The following is a 14,023-nucleotide window of genomic DNA, read 5'->3' as shown; positions in this document are numbered from 1 at the left end:
TTGAAGCAGCCAGATTCCTCTCCTCCTTCTGGAGCCCTAAATCAGCATTAGCATGTTGCTGGCCTGAAGCCTGTGCTCTGCCCCCACCTTCTGCATCAGCGGATGTGTCAGTGTCACATCCACAGATCCTGTAGCAGACAATTCTCCTCCAAGACCTTGTCACCCCTTTGTCTTTCTAGCCCCAGGAAGCTGCCAGATGATGGTCACAGTTTACAGCCTGTCTTGAAGAGCAGAACTGTGTTTAGTGCTGAACACTGCAGAAGGGGAACACATTTTGTGAGCGTGCTGGTGATCTAATGCAAGCAGGCAAACTAAACCTGACCTAGGACTGGAGGGAGCCACCCCTGCGTACCTAGGGATCATTCCAGTAGTGTTTGCACATGTGTGGGTTATTTTGCCTTAAAAAAGACAAGCAACAACCCCCCCCCCCCCCCGAATTCTAAAAATAGGAGACCAACTTTTATGTTCAAGCCTGTAGATATTACTGCTGGACTTATAGCTACTCAGTGCCATGAAGTGCCAGCCACGGAGGAAGAGCCAGTGGCTGCAGCAAAAATCTGTGTGGAGGAAGCTGTAGCGATACCTATCAGGGTTAAAGGATGTGATTTATAGGAGAGGGACGCAAGCTTTTCTGGAGGTAACTGTGTGATAGAGCAGACAGAAAGGACAAGATGTGGGGGATCTAGCAATACTTAACAGTGCCTCTTGAAAGACAGAAATAGCAACGTGTATCAGCAACAAGTACCAGCAACAGGTATCAGCAAAAGGTAATCAGCATATTGTCCAATTTGTAAGCCCCCCCATCACTTTTTTCCCCTTGCCCCTTTATACTCTGGAGCCCTGGTGTGTCTGAGAGACAGCACACAGTCCACTGTCCCTTGTGATGAACACTAGAATGAGCTTTAATGAGAACTGGAGTGGTGATCACAGAATCACAGACTGGTAGGGGTTGGAAGGAACCTCTAGAGATCATCTAGTCCAACCCCCCTGCCAGAGCAGGGTCACCCACAGCAGGTTGCACAGGAACGTGTCCAGGCGGGTTTTGAATGTCTCCAGAGATGGAGCCTCCACCACCTCTCTGGGCAGCCTGTTCCAGTGCTCTGCCACCCTCAAAGGAAAGAAGTTCCTCCTCATGTTTAGGTGGAACTTCCTATGCTCAAGTTTGTGCCCGTTACCTCTTGTCCTGTCGCTGGGCACCACTGAAAAGAGCCTGGCCCCATCCTCCTGACACCCACCTTTTAAGTATTTAAAAGTATTGATGAGATCCCCCCTCAGTCGTCTCTTTTCCAGACTAAAAAGACCCAAATCCCTCAGCCTTTCTTCATAAGAGAGGTGTTCCAGTCCCCTAATCATCTTGGTAGCCCTTTGCTACACCCTCTCCAGCAGTTCCCTGTCCTTCTTGAACCGGGGAGCCCAGAACTGGACACAGTACTCCAGATGCGGCCTCACCAGGGCGGAGTAGAGGGGGAGGATGACCTCCCTCGACCTGCTGGCCACACTCTTCTTGATGCACCCCAGGATGCCACTGGCCTTTTTGGCCACAAGGGCACATCACTGGCTCATGGTCATCCTGATGTCCACCAGGACTTCTAGGTCTCTTTCCACAGAGCTGCAGAAACATGTGCTGCTAAAGTGACATTCACTCCTGAGCCTTGCTTATAGTAAGAGGGATGCCTGCATCAGCTTACATCCTTGAATATTTTAAGCCTGACATTCTCACCTGTGTTTTACTACCTGCAGATTTGGCAGCCTTACTGCACTTTGAAAAAGACACATCACCGCACCGAAATCTCTGCAACAAGTGTGAGTTAAGCATATATATATATGACAGAAAAATGTGTATCCAACTAATACCTCTGTTACATACACACATGTGCCAGCAACACCTTTAAAGCTGTCAGCATTTGTTTTTGATGCTTAAAATTCAGTGATGTTCATGCTTCAAAAACTGGAAGGATAACATGAACACGTAAGGTGCCTTAGGGCAATGAAAGTTAGTTCTTAGAGGTATTTGTGACGCATGATTTAAAATAGAATGATTAGCTTTTTTAACTCTAAATTGTTTCTGTTGGCCATGAATATAGTAAATCCATTCCTAGTCTGGCTACTCCTTCTCCTTCAATTCCAAGAAGTCCAATTTTTGTTTTAAAAATGTACATGTAATTAAAGGACACATAATTCAGCAGAAAGTCTTTTAAATGCATAACTGATTATCTACTTCCTGTAATTGCTGGTTTGTATATTGAAACTTAGATTGAGTTGGCAGACAATAAAAGATTATTTTTTAATTAGATATACTCATCCCTATCATTTGGGAATAGGGGATATTTTCCACCACTGCCATTCTTCCTATCCAGAAATGCACGCTAATCTCTTGCTTGATATCAATGTCATTTTTTCCCAAATGAGAAGTAAACAGAAGCCTGTGTCTCTTGCAGAACAGCATAGCTAGGCAGTCTTTATCGTTTCAGTTTGATAGAATGCTGGTAGCAGGATGTATATGTATTCATTATATGACACACAGCAAGACTACGTACCAGGGCCAGTTTAAAGTACTGAGATTCACTTACAATCCCCAAGGGGTTTTTATGTTCATTCTTTATTAGAAATTTTGCTTTTACATCAGAAGATTGTCAACACAAAATTATGACCCCCCCAAACTATTCTTTTATGGGGTCCCAAACTCATTTTTTTTTTTCCTTATGACAAACGAAGCAATTGTTAGCTGTCTTAAAAGGCATCTCATGTAACCTCTTGCCCCGCAAACTCCATCTAAAATGACAACATCTCTAGAGACCTTTCTTTGCTTGATAAAATGAGTCGCAGCCTGCCTTTGGTTTAACATACACTATCATGGGCACCAGAGTGTTTGGAGCTCTCTGGCTATAGTGTGGTTGCAAAATAGGTTGCGTGTCTAGCTGGTGACTTGTGAGCAAGTCACATTCAAAGCATGGGCTCTCAATTTATAATTTTTTTCTTGTGCGGGGATAACATTTCAAAGCCATCAATAGAGTTCCCACACCTCAGCCTGCCCTGTGCCATCCACAGCGGCATTACGGTCATGTGGTGACCAGAACAACCGATTTCATGGCGAAGTAATGGGTGGTTCTGCATATATTTTTAGCTGTCCTTTTAATGTAGCTCAGACACTAGAAAAGGAGGTGGTGGAAGCACTGGCCACCCTTCCCAAGTGCTCTGAAGAGACCATGTGTGCTAGCACAACCAGCTGTGGGTTCACGTTTCTAGTTAGAAAAGGAAGTTTTGTGATCTGGGGCACATGGCAAAGCTGTCTCTCCAACTGAAACTGTGCTGAACTTTCCTTGCCCTTAATTTTTTCTTAGCCTTCTCCTTTTCACACCTGCAGTCTCCTCTGCTTCCTCCCCCAGACTTTACCCTGTCGCAGTTCTGTCGGTGTGACTCCTATTCATGCCATCCGCAATTGTTTTCCTCTTGACTGCTGTAGATCTCCTTCTATTGCAATATATTTCTTTTCCTGTGGGCCTCTCTAAACAAAAGGGATGTGATTCTTCTCTCCCTCCCACTGGCTTTAACCTGTTGTAGTTTGCCATGTCATTATTCATGATTTAAACGAGGCTAAGCGAGAGAAGAATAGTGCACTGAGATCTTCATTATGCCAAAGCCATGCTATTCTCTGCACGGAGGCTATGGTATTATATCACTCTGTCCCTTCACTACTTTCAAAGGCTTCTTTTCCTCCCGATCAAGCTCAACAGTATGCTAAGGAATTTCAGAGCTTGTTTTTGAACTTCCCTGACCCTACTTCTCTGATCTCATATCCACTCCCACACACATTTATTTGGCTTTTCTAATCTGGCTGTCTCCTGTGGCTGCCCAGCTCTGAGCATCTGGGTGTTCGTTGTTATTTATGCTTCCCATTTGTCTGATGCTTTGAGCCCCTGAATCATTTTTCCTCTCTCAGTCTCACCTTTGCGGCTTTTCTTGCCCTCCCAGCTGGTGAGCAGGCAATCCCACCACCCTCCCTTTCCGCCTCCTTGGGATGATGCTGACTGAGAGCGCGGGCCCCACTGTGACACCTCACTGCAGAGCTCCTGGTTGGAGCTGGTTCACAAGATCTCGTGGCTTTTCTGACTGGCACCGACTGTCCAGGGACCCCTCGCTCTGCTGGTGTGAGCAAGCACAGCCACCGGGGTGTGCCGCCCCTCCCTCAGTGCGGTCCCCCAGGATGGCTGCCGCGCTGCCCTGTCACACGCTTCACAAGACTCCTCACTCCAGTGTCCTCCTTCCAGGGCTGCTTTCCACCTCCTCTCTGCCCCAAATGGGACACGCTGAGCAGGGTGTCTGAGGAGGGTGACGGGGTGTTCCCTGAAGGCGGTTGTGTCTGTCTTCTGCTGGGCACAACAGAATCGTGGGGGTGTCTCTGACTGCGGGCTCAAGGTGTGATTGCACGAGGAGTGGCAGCACGCAGGTATTCCCAGTCTGGTCAGCACCCAGGCACCTTCCTGTGAATAAACAGTGCTAATAAAGTAAGCTTTGTCAAAGCTGATGTTTTTCAGGCCGCATTTTAATGCCATTGACTCAGGATTTATGCTCTTGTAACAGGATTCTCACGTGTGCAGGCGTAGGCTGCTCGTTCCTTTCCTTCGGTAATTGCTCGTCTGCCCTTTATGTGGAGAAGAGAAAGTGAGAGGTGGTGAGCAGCTGAGTAACCTCTAGCTGCTACTGCATCTTCAGGAGGCCTTTCTGTCTGGCAGGTGTAACCTTTGGAGAAGACATATGCTATCATCACTCTTCCTCTCCACCCACCGAGCTACAGCTGAGGCGATATGTGATCAGATGATTCAGAGAAGAACCTCAGGGCCGGACTGCCTGAAATACCCAGGTATCAAATATACCGATCATCTTTATATAACTTCCTTTCTCTTAGGGGACGTATTATAATAACATGTGGGTGTCATGCTTGCTGCCTGGAGCGGTAATTTGCATGTGTATATGTCGCTCTTGAGAGGTGTGTGCATCTCCCCAGTGCTGGAGCAGATTCTGTGCAACTTTTTGCCTTCACAATAGGTCCAGCCGTGCCTTTTAGCGAAGTGTGGTATTTACGCATTTGAGATTACCTAGACAGTAAGGAAGAATAGACTTACATTTCTGTATAAATGACAGCATCACTGCTGGAATTTTTTTTTAGAGATCTGCCACCCTCCTAAAAGGTTGAACAGCACCTAGTTAGAGTGACCCCAGAGAAGCTGTGCTGCCTTCTGAGCTTTAACAGTTTTTTGAGGCAGACTGGTCAGTGGAGAGCGTGCTCTGACCACACATCCCTCACCCATCGTGTGCTTTGCAACACGTTTGTGAGAGCTGTTGGAAGAGGTGACCAGGGAACCTGACCATAGGGGAAACTGTGTCAGATGTTCTATGCCCCTTTATGCAGAGATCAATCCTGGGACATGTGTGACAGCCACTCCACTTGTCTTCCATGGCAGTGAATATGGCTGGGAAGGAACAGGATTGCGTTCCTGAAATCTAAAGGCACTCCTCTGGCATTGCCAAGTTGTTGCCATGAAATCAGTTTATCACAAACAGTCTTTCTGGCTGTTGAGACCAAGATCTCTTCTGCTGACTCTTTTGTTAGAGGGTTTAGGCTGGAGAGATCTGGTTCCCTTCCAGTGTGATACTTTAACTGTTGCTCTGCTTACAACAGAGCAGGCAGCGTTGGTAAGATCCTTCTTACCCTGGGAAAGTGCACGTTTTGAGCCACTGTACACCGTGGACATACACTTTCTTCCTCTACAGAATTTTAAGTTAAGCAATTCATTACCTCTGTCTGGGATTTCAGAAGCTCTGACCACTCAGGCAGAGTTAAAATTTCAGATGCATTTTCTACATGTGCCCAGATTAAGCTATAGAGCACATGTGGTGTGTCCAGCAATTCCAGGAGCCATGGGCCTTTGGTCTGCACACTGGACAGATGGTCTGTATATGCACAATAAATGCCATGTGTTTCCAAGCACAGGCCATCTGTGAAACGTAGGCATACCATGTTTGATGCTTCCTGAAAACCTGGGACAGAAATATGGCAACCCTATGGCTGATGCTCCGGTATGTGACTGAGACCAGAATTTTCAAAGGACTTTGGACTTTCAGCTGCTGCTGATTTCAGCAGATCTTCCAGAGCAGATGCTGAGCAGGGCTTGGCTTCGTGACTGGGTCATTTGGTAGGACAGATGTTGCACATCCAGGTCCTGAGTACAGCAACGAAAGGCAAGGAAGCTCTTCATTGGGAGGCTATTTGAAGACTATGGTGCAATGTGGAAGGCTACAGAGTGCAGCCCGGGGTCAGGAAGATATTTTAGCATTAATTCAATGTGATCAAAGGGCTGTGTGGCTCTTCTAATGGGGTTCTACAGGTACGAAAAATGCACCTACTCGTATTGATACTGTTTTATTTATTTACTTATTAACCACCCTTGAAATTACAGTCTATTGTAAAAGTATCACTATTTTCTTCTCCAGTGGATACCTGATTAATGTCTTGTAAGCCATGCACGCCCTGCCGAATAAGAGTGATATGTTTCCCAGCTGATAGCTAAATAATTCTTTAAGCGAGTTATCGTCTCACTTAGTAGCTCTAGTAGACCAGACTCCCCACCTGATGCACCCTCCCCATGCAGAAAAAAATTTGCTTAATTTTGCCCTAATTTAGAATGGTATTAGCATAAACATTCAGCAGTGAGAAATTGCCCAAAGGCTTTTCTGTTAAATTTTCCCTGTGGGGCGACTCATATTTTATGCTCTTCCAAATGAAAAGGTCATCCCATTTATTCCAAGCCTTTCTGAAACTAACCTATAGCCAATATTTATACAGGAGAACACTCTCATTAGCCCACTCCTGCTGCCTCTGAAGAGTATTTTGCAGATTTTTGAAATTTGCAGCTCTCCCATATCAAGGAATTAAGAGAAGATAGCTTTTGGAGCAGACTGCCTGTTCTGGAAGGAGGAAAACACAAGTATTGGGGGTGAAAATGCCCATCATCCTACTGGGGTCTTCACTGTCTCTGGAGTTCCTGGAGGTGCCTCGGGACAATTCAACAGCACTTCACACACAAGGTCATCTTAACCTCCTGTCTTAGCTGACCTCATTCTTCTCATCTCCCATTCCCTGTCCTTTTCTCTCCCCTTTCTCTGGACTTGCCCACCTACCAAAGCTCTGCTTTGGTGTGCTGGCTCACATTGGTACCTGCAACCCCAAGATGGAGATAGTTTTGAAGGCATTAGGCTTTTTGAGCTTATCTTCTCTCTCAGGTGTGGTCTTTGCCATCCTTTTGTTACCGTCAGCCATCCTACCATTCTTTATCGCTATTATCTTTTCTGAAAAATCAGTGTAAGGTATCCCTCTAATATTGGGGCAGGAACCTTCAAGTCTGTAAATTCTTGCCTATCTGCTCCACTCCATTCCCTGTTGTTTATTTTATCCAGGGGGCTGAAGAGCCCATTTCTATTTCCTTCTGTTTCCTTTGCAAGGTCTCACTCTGCCCGAGTTTTGGCATTTCTCATTTTAGTCTCAAGCTTCTTGACCTCTAACGTACTGTTCTCTTTGCTGAGTTGTCTTTTTTCCATTCTTTGTTGGCCATTGGTTGACTGATATCCTTTGTTGAGGTGGTTTACCCATTCACCTAAATTTAAAGAAATTTTTACAGGATTTGTTTTTCCCTGGCTTGGGATATATGCTGGAGGTAGTTTCTATGCTTTTGGCTGAAAGGAATCTCAGGCCTTTCCCACATTCACGCCTTTCAGTTCTTTAGTCCAGCTGAGTTCACTAATTAGTTTCCTTAATTTCTCAAATTTTGCCTATTTGAAATGTAGAACCTTAATTAGAGACCTATTTTTGTTTACTCTTCCATTTAATTTAAACTGAATCAACTTGTGATCGCTCAGTCAAAGGTTATTTTCTTTGATCACTTCTTCTGTAATGTGCTTGCTATTTACCAAAATGAAGCCTAAAATAGCATCAGTGGTTCAGCACTCTGGTGAATTAATTTGTTGGCAATTACATCTAAGACTGTCTGGGCCATACTGCCAGTACTAGCTTCTGTCTCTGTGAAACTGTATTTATTTCCCTCAAATTTCATTCCTTAATAACATGGTGCATCATCTGTGTTATTGATGAAGAAGCGAATCAAATGTTAAAAAATCTAGAGAGGATCAGAGAACAAAAGAGGGAGCATTTTAATGTCACTTTGTAATTCTTTAATGCTGTATGCGTCTCTGGTACATCCCATCTCATAAAGGATACAGCATACATGGAAAAGGTTCAGAGATGGGCAGCAAGAATGTAATATGGAAGAGCTTCTGCCTGAGGAAAAACTGACTGGAATAACAGTCTTCAGGGTGGAGATGAGATAATTGAAGTTATCTATACTGATGGACGGGATGTCCCAAAATGGAAAATAATGAAGGATTGTTCACTGTCCTCCCCCGCATAAGGGAATATAAGGGGTTATGAGGAGAAACAGGCAGATGGTTGGTTCAAAAGAGGCAGAAGGAACTCTTTCTTCACATGGTACGTAGTTCTGAGAAACTTCTTCTTGCCACAGGATGCTATGCCTGTTTATAGGGTTCAAGCAAACGAACCAGCCCTAGACTGACTAATGGAAGAAAAAAATCTAGTGAAGGCTACTGACAGCACCTCTGACTCAGAAAGCCTATGTAGGCAAGGTGTTTGTTCTGAGGAAATATCACTGCAGGCTTTCTCTCTTATGTTCTGCCCTGGACATCTGCCTTTGGCCGTTGTTTGGAACACGACAGACTTCTAGTCTGTAGTGCTGCTTCTATAACCCAGTGTCCCGTGATGAGCAAAGGCCTTCAGCATACTGCAGATTATGATGTCTCCAAAATGATTCCCAGTTTGTGGTCAGGGAAAAAATAGGAAGATTAATAGCAATTTATATTTGATTTTCCTTTCTTTGGATATTTTTACAGGCCTGGGTAATGCTCAATTCTGCATGGTATGTACTTGCCATTTCTTCTTAATTTCCAGGCATCTTTTTAGTTGGAAATGGTGTCAGTGCTTTCTCCATGCTCCGACAGGCAGCACGTCACAGAGTGAAATGCCAGGGAAGCACAGACTTCTGCTTGGGGTCATCTAAGGAATAAAGGTAAGTGAGGTCAAACGATTAAGAAAATGTGATTGGCTAATAAATATGACCAAGTTAATGGCCTCGTGTATGGCATAGCTGTGCCACAGTGTTCTTAGGCAGCAGAAATTCTGTGAGTCCTCTGAGACCACTGGACTCTGCTACCAACTTTTATCCTGTTCTGTCTACCTCTCTGTTTGCAGAAGCTGCTGCCAAAGCTGAGTTTATAACATGCAAACCTCTAACAGCTGCCTGATGTTCCTTTAATCTTTCACATATGCTGCATTCAGCCTCCTTACAGTAAAAAGCACAATTTTTTTAAATCCTGCAGCTTCCTAGGAGGTCTAAGTTTTGACTTATGACCCCCCCCAATCTGAAGGTAATTGACAGCATGCAGTTTTCATACGTTCTTTGGAATTCCTTGAGCAATGGGTGTGTGTTCAACGGACTGGGATCCTCTACCCCACTTTTGGTAGTTGGCTCTAGCTTATACAAAGACATAGATCCGTCTTGGCGCGTGTGGTGAGAGTGGTCTGTCTTTCCTGGATTGTTTCCCTCTCCAACCTTTTGTCTTGTCTGTTAAGGTCATTAGTTCCTCGGGCAAACTCTCTGCACTGTTTGTTCAGACCCTAGAACAAAGAGATCATAGCTTGTCCCCTAGACATTACTGTAATGCTGCTATGAATGATCCCTTTTAAAAACTGCACGGATCATACTGGTGAACTCCCACTTTGACACTTCCAGACTGGTCATATACACATCATTCTGATGACAGATTTTTTGCAGTTGCTTTGAAAAACACCAGTTTACTACGGGTTTAATACGAAAAGGGATATAAAGAAGCAGTGTTCCTACTATGTCTCTCATGAGTTAATCCCCTTTGGATATTTTCCAAGCTTCCTTCTTCCTGAGGATTTGTTTTTAGAGTTTTTGTCCCTAAAAATCTTTGATCATTGCGCCTACATTAGTCTGCTTTTGGAGCGTCTTCAAATAATGTTCATCTAAAGTTGATAATTTTTTAATTCACAGATACATTTAATAAACACTTTTAAATTCCTACTATTTCGCCATCAGAATTCCTATTTTTTATTAACACATTCTTTTTAAAATCCTTTTAATCATCTTCACCTTCACCGTATGCCTGTCTATGACTGATTGTTCCAGTGTCTCCTCGAAGCTAGGACTGGAATTCTTCATGTCTTGTACAGCATTTCAAACTACCTTTCTGGGGCTGTCTCACCCTTTTTCTGACTCTTAGTCATAGCTATTTTGTCCTTTCATTTGTACTTGCAATCTCAGGAAATACTCCTTCAATTTTTTTTGCTGTGAGAGGGTCACCAGGAGCTTGCTTTCTTCACGTAGCCTACCAGTTCCTGTCTCATTTAGTCACTTCTGAGCCTGGTTAATAGAGTGACTCACCAAAATATTTTGCATCTCTCTGTATCGGTTGAGAGAGCCCTTTTGCATCAGAATGCATTTATATATAAATATGTATGTGCCATCCTGCTAACTTAGGGTTCTGTTTACCTGCTCATGTGTCTGTCTATCAAGCACTGTTCTCGATGGAAATTACTTCAATGTCTCTCTGTTACTTTGAAGTGATTTCTAGACAGCTACTTATCAAAGAATATTAACATTGATGGCAGATCTATTTCCTTATTTCTGCAATTAACAATTCTATCCATTGAAACTGTTTTTATGGGCCCATGACTGAGGCAACAAAATGAGAAAATTGGATCTGGGAATGCAGTAGTATTTCATATAGCAGAGGGCAGTAGGACCAAGTACAAGGGACTGAACAAATGTAGTATTCCATTCAGCACACAGGGAGAGAGGAATTTAACTCCACAGAATTCAGTTAGCTATTAACTTCAATGCGGCAAAGAATCCTCCCTCCCTTTCTCCCTCGCAAGATTCTCAAATAAGCAGATATTCGGAGAGCTGGTCCTGACAAAAGATGCTATGTATGCTGTGGCAGTCTTAAATACAGAGGGGATTTTCCTTCTGTTCCCTCTTTTCTTGGATGTGTCATTGCTTTACACATTCTGAAGTTTGGTAACTCAGCATTTTTGGACCTGACACTTTTACCTTTGTTGGTCAGGAGTGTTATTGGGTACTGTAAATCATGCTGATTTCAGATTATTTGACAAGGGCTATTTACTCTCTGGCTTTGGGCATCTAACATAGATGGCCGAATTAGGCATTAAGGCTCCCTGTTCAGTCACGGGAATTCATATGGCCTGTTTCACATGAAAGCTCGTCATTCTTGGACTATTGTGGGAAAACTATGAGATGCACCTCCTGGAAAAATTACACAGGGACCGAGTTTGCATGGGGGAATAGAACCATATTCTTGCCTTTTCTCATGATTCCCGGAACAGGCAAGCACTAAACCAAGCTCAGCAGCAGGTCTGCTCTGCACACCAGTGCTCACTGCTGCAACTGGTATCAGTGCGACTGTCACTGTGCTCTCACTATGGCAATCCTTTCATACGATACGTGAGATGTTCCTGGCCTGGATTCAAAGGGCAAAGGGGAGAAGGATAACAGTACAGCCTCTGGCTTTTGAGCATTTTGTTTACTGGAACATCCTTTTAACCACTCAACAGCGTACACTGTCGAGTTAGGGGAAAGTCATTAATGTTGCCCTGGGTAAGAGGATCAAGTAATAGTGCCATATGCTCTTATGCAGTGAAATGCAATCATTGCCTAAAAGATTTTTCAAACTGAAAAGGCAAATAAGACTTATTTTTGCTCGTTTTGCCTTAATCCAAGAGTATACACCTTTGCTGCTTCACCAATGTCACTAAAGTACCTAAATGTACTGGTTGCACCTCTGCAAAGCAGAGATATAGAAGAACCAAGGAAGCAGATTCTTCCTTAAATACTTGTTTCTCCACTGCCTGACTTTGTTTTAAAATGAAGTCTGCTTATCCCTGTGTTCATGGAGTCAGAGCTCTGTGCCACCACTCCTTGCTCTGTGGAGCTGCTTAGCACGACTTCACCTCTACAGCCTCAGATGTTCCCTACAGACCACTGCCAGGCTGGGTCCCCACACATATCTGCAGAGATGCAGACCTTGCTAGATAGGTATGAAGCCTTGTCAGCTCTGGGAAACCATCATAAAGAGGGAAAAAAATTAAACAAAGGGCAAATTAGTAGCATTGGACCTGGTGCGTTCTTTGCAAGAGGCTCAAATCTGTGTTAGCTCCCACCTTAATCCACCCCAGCTGACATGCATCAAGCATAAATCAGCGCAGAGCCTGGCCCATGTACTGTGCAAACATTAACTAATTAATCCTCATTGTAGCCATTGGAGGCTGCAAAGGAGTTATTATACTTCTCTTCATAGGGTGCGTAACTGAAGCGGAGAGGATGAACAATTAAAGGACACAGATATAATGATTGTTGGAACTTGGGTGCAGAAGGAATCTTGGACATTTTTGGAGCACTTTTCATATAGTTTTTTTATATTAATATAAAATGTGAGGAAAAAAACCCCAACAACAAGCAAAGGGCAATATGGAAAATAGGTTTGTTACAAGCAAATTGGTTATGTTTGGCTTTTTTTCTACATTAATGCGGTCCAGACCTCCCCTGTGTATTCTCAAGGAAATGACTTCGTTATATCAGTGAAGTATATTGAAAATGAAATCAGTGGTAGCACCAAATGTGCCCAGACATGACAAGACTTTTAAATAACAACAGAAGAATTCTATCTCCTTTCCTGTTTGTTCCGTGTTAACTTAAGGAGATTGGTGCTGACTTTCTGGAATGGCTGCAGCAAGCTGTAAATGATGTATGAAAATGAAATGAAAAATCTCTGCCCAGGCCACTGTGCACAGCAATCACTGCTGAGCCAAGTTAATAGCTGTTTGCTCCTGTACACTCTGACATGAGACGGAGCCAGAGAACCCAGCAGTGCAGAAATTGGAACAACTACCCAAAAATATCCTGGACAAGGATGTCTGCTGATTCTTCACCCAACCTTATTTTTGGTGGTGGTGTCCTTTACAGGGTTGAAATGTTTATATCCCTTCCTATATAAGCCAAGTGGTTCGCTCGTGGGAAAGTAACAGGTTAGACAGTGGTGCTGCCTTCTCAGGTCCTATTTTTTCCTGCCTCTGTTTCCCGACTTTGTTTACTGTCCTCTTCTCCATTTTTATACAACTGTATCTATGTTGCAACATCAACACCTCTGGGCTTTAGGGCTGTGCGGATAAGAGAGGCTTGCATCAAATGGGCATAATTAAGCGCGTGCATGTGTGTGCGTACGGTTAACGCCTGGTGATTATGTCATTATGCGATGGGCATGCTGACAGAGGGCATTTCTGGTGACCCAGTTACTGAAAGGCTCTCTAGTAGTCACACTGCAGTGCAGCGCTGCAAACAGTGATTATTAAAATCATTAAAAATTCATGCAAGCCCAGGTTCTGCAAATGCTCTGCCGTGTGAACAGTCTCTGTAGAGATAAAGAGGGCACTACAGCAAGCTTAGAAAGCCGATGCCCAGGCTAATGATGCACTGGCTAGAAGTTGCCCTTCAGAGCTTTATGTTTGACCTGCTCCCGTGTTCTCAGGTGACGGATCAACCAAACGCCTCAGGTAACACCCTTCAGCTGGCGTCCCCTTTTGGACGTTTACTATGTAGCTCTCTGTTCATGCTTGTTCCTTTTTTCATGGATAACTTGTGCAAGTGTAAACTAAAACTAACAAATTAAAAAATAATACAAATTAAGTAAAATGCCCTTTGTGTGATAATCCTTCACAGCCTAGAAGCAAAGGGAGATGGGATTTAATTTAGGCCAGTCCTCTGCTGCATTTCAGATAAAGGATTTTTAATCTAGTTGTAGGTTGATAAAAATACCCCTCTCTGATCCTGCAGGCAACTTTTTCTGCCAATTTTCTTTG

General features: G+C 43.8%; 1 long non-coding RNA gene across 2 annotated transcripts in view; it reads left to right on the top strand.

Moving 5' to 3' along the window:
* LOC134514689 (uncharacterized) overlaps positions 1-14,023 on the top strand; it is a 102,015-nt gene that overhangs the window by 64,328 nt on the left and 23,664 nt on the right. For both annotated transcript variants that reach the window (XR_010070771.1, XR_010070770.1), the window contains exons 3-5: positions 1,741-1,803; positions 4,734-4,861; positions 9,017-9,134. This is a non-coding gene — a long non-coding RNA (uncharacterized LOC134514689). The remainder of the gene's footprint in view (positions 1-1,740; positions 1,804-4,733; positions 4,862-9,016; positions 9,135-14,023) is intronic.

Source organism: Chroicocephalus ridibundus, chromosome 4 (genome assembly GCF_963924245.1).
Source record: "Chroicocephalus ridibundus chromosome 4, bChrRid1.1, whole genome shotgun sequence".
Lineage (NCBI taxonomy): Eukaryota > Metazoa > Chordata > Aves > Charadriiformes > Laridae > Chroicocephalus > Chroicocephalus ridibundus.
This window is presented reverse-complemented; position numbering and strand designations above follow the sequence as displayed.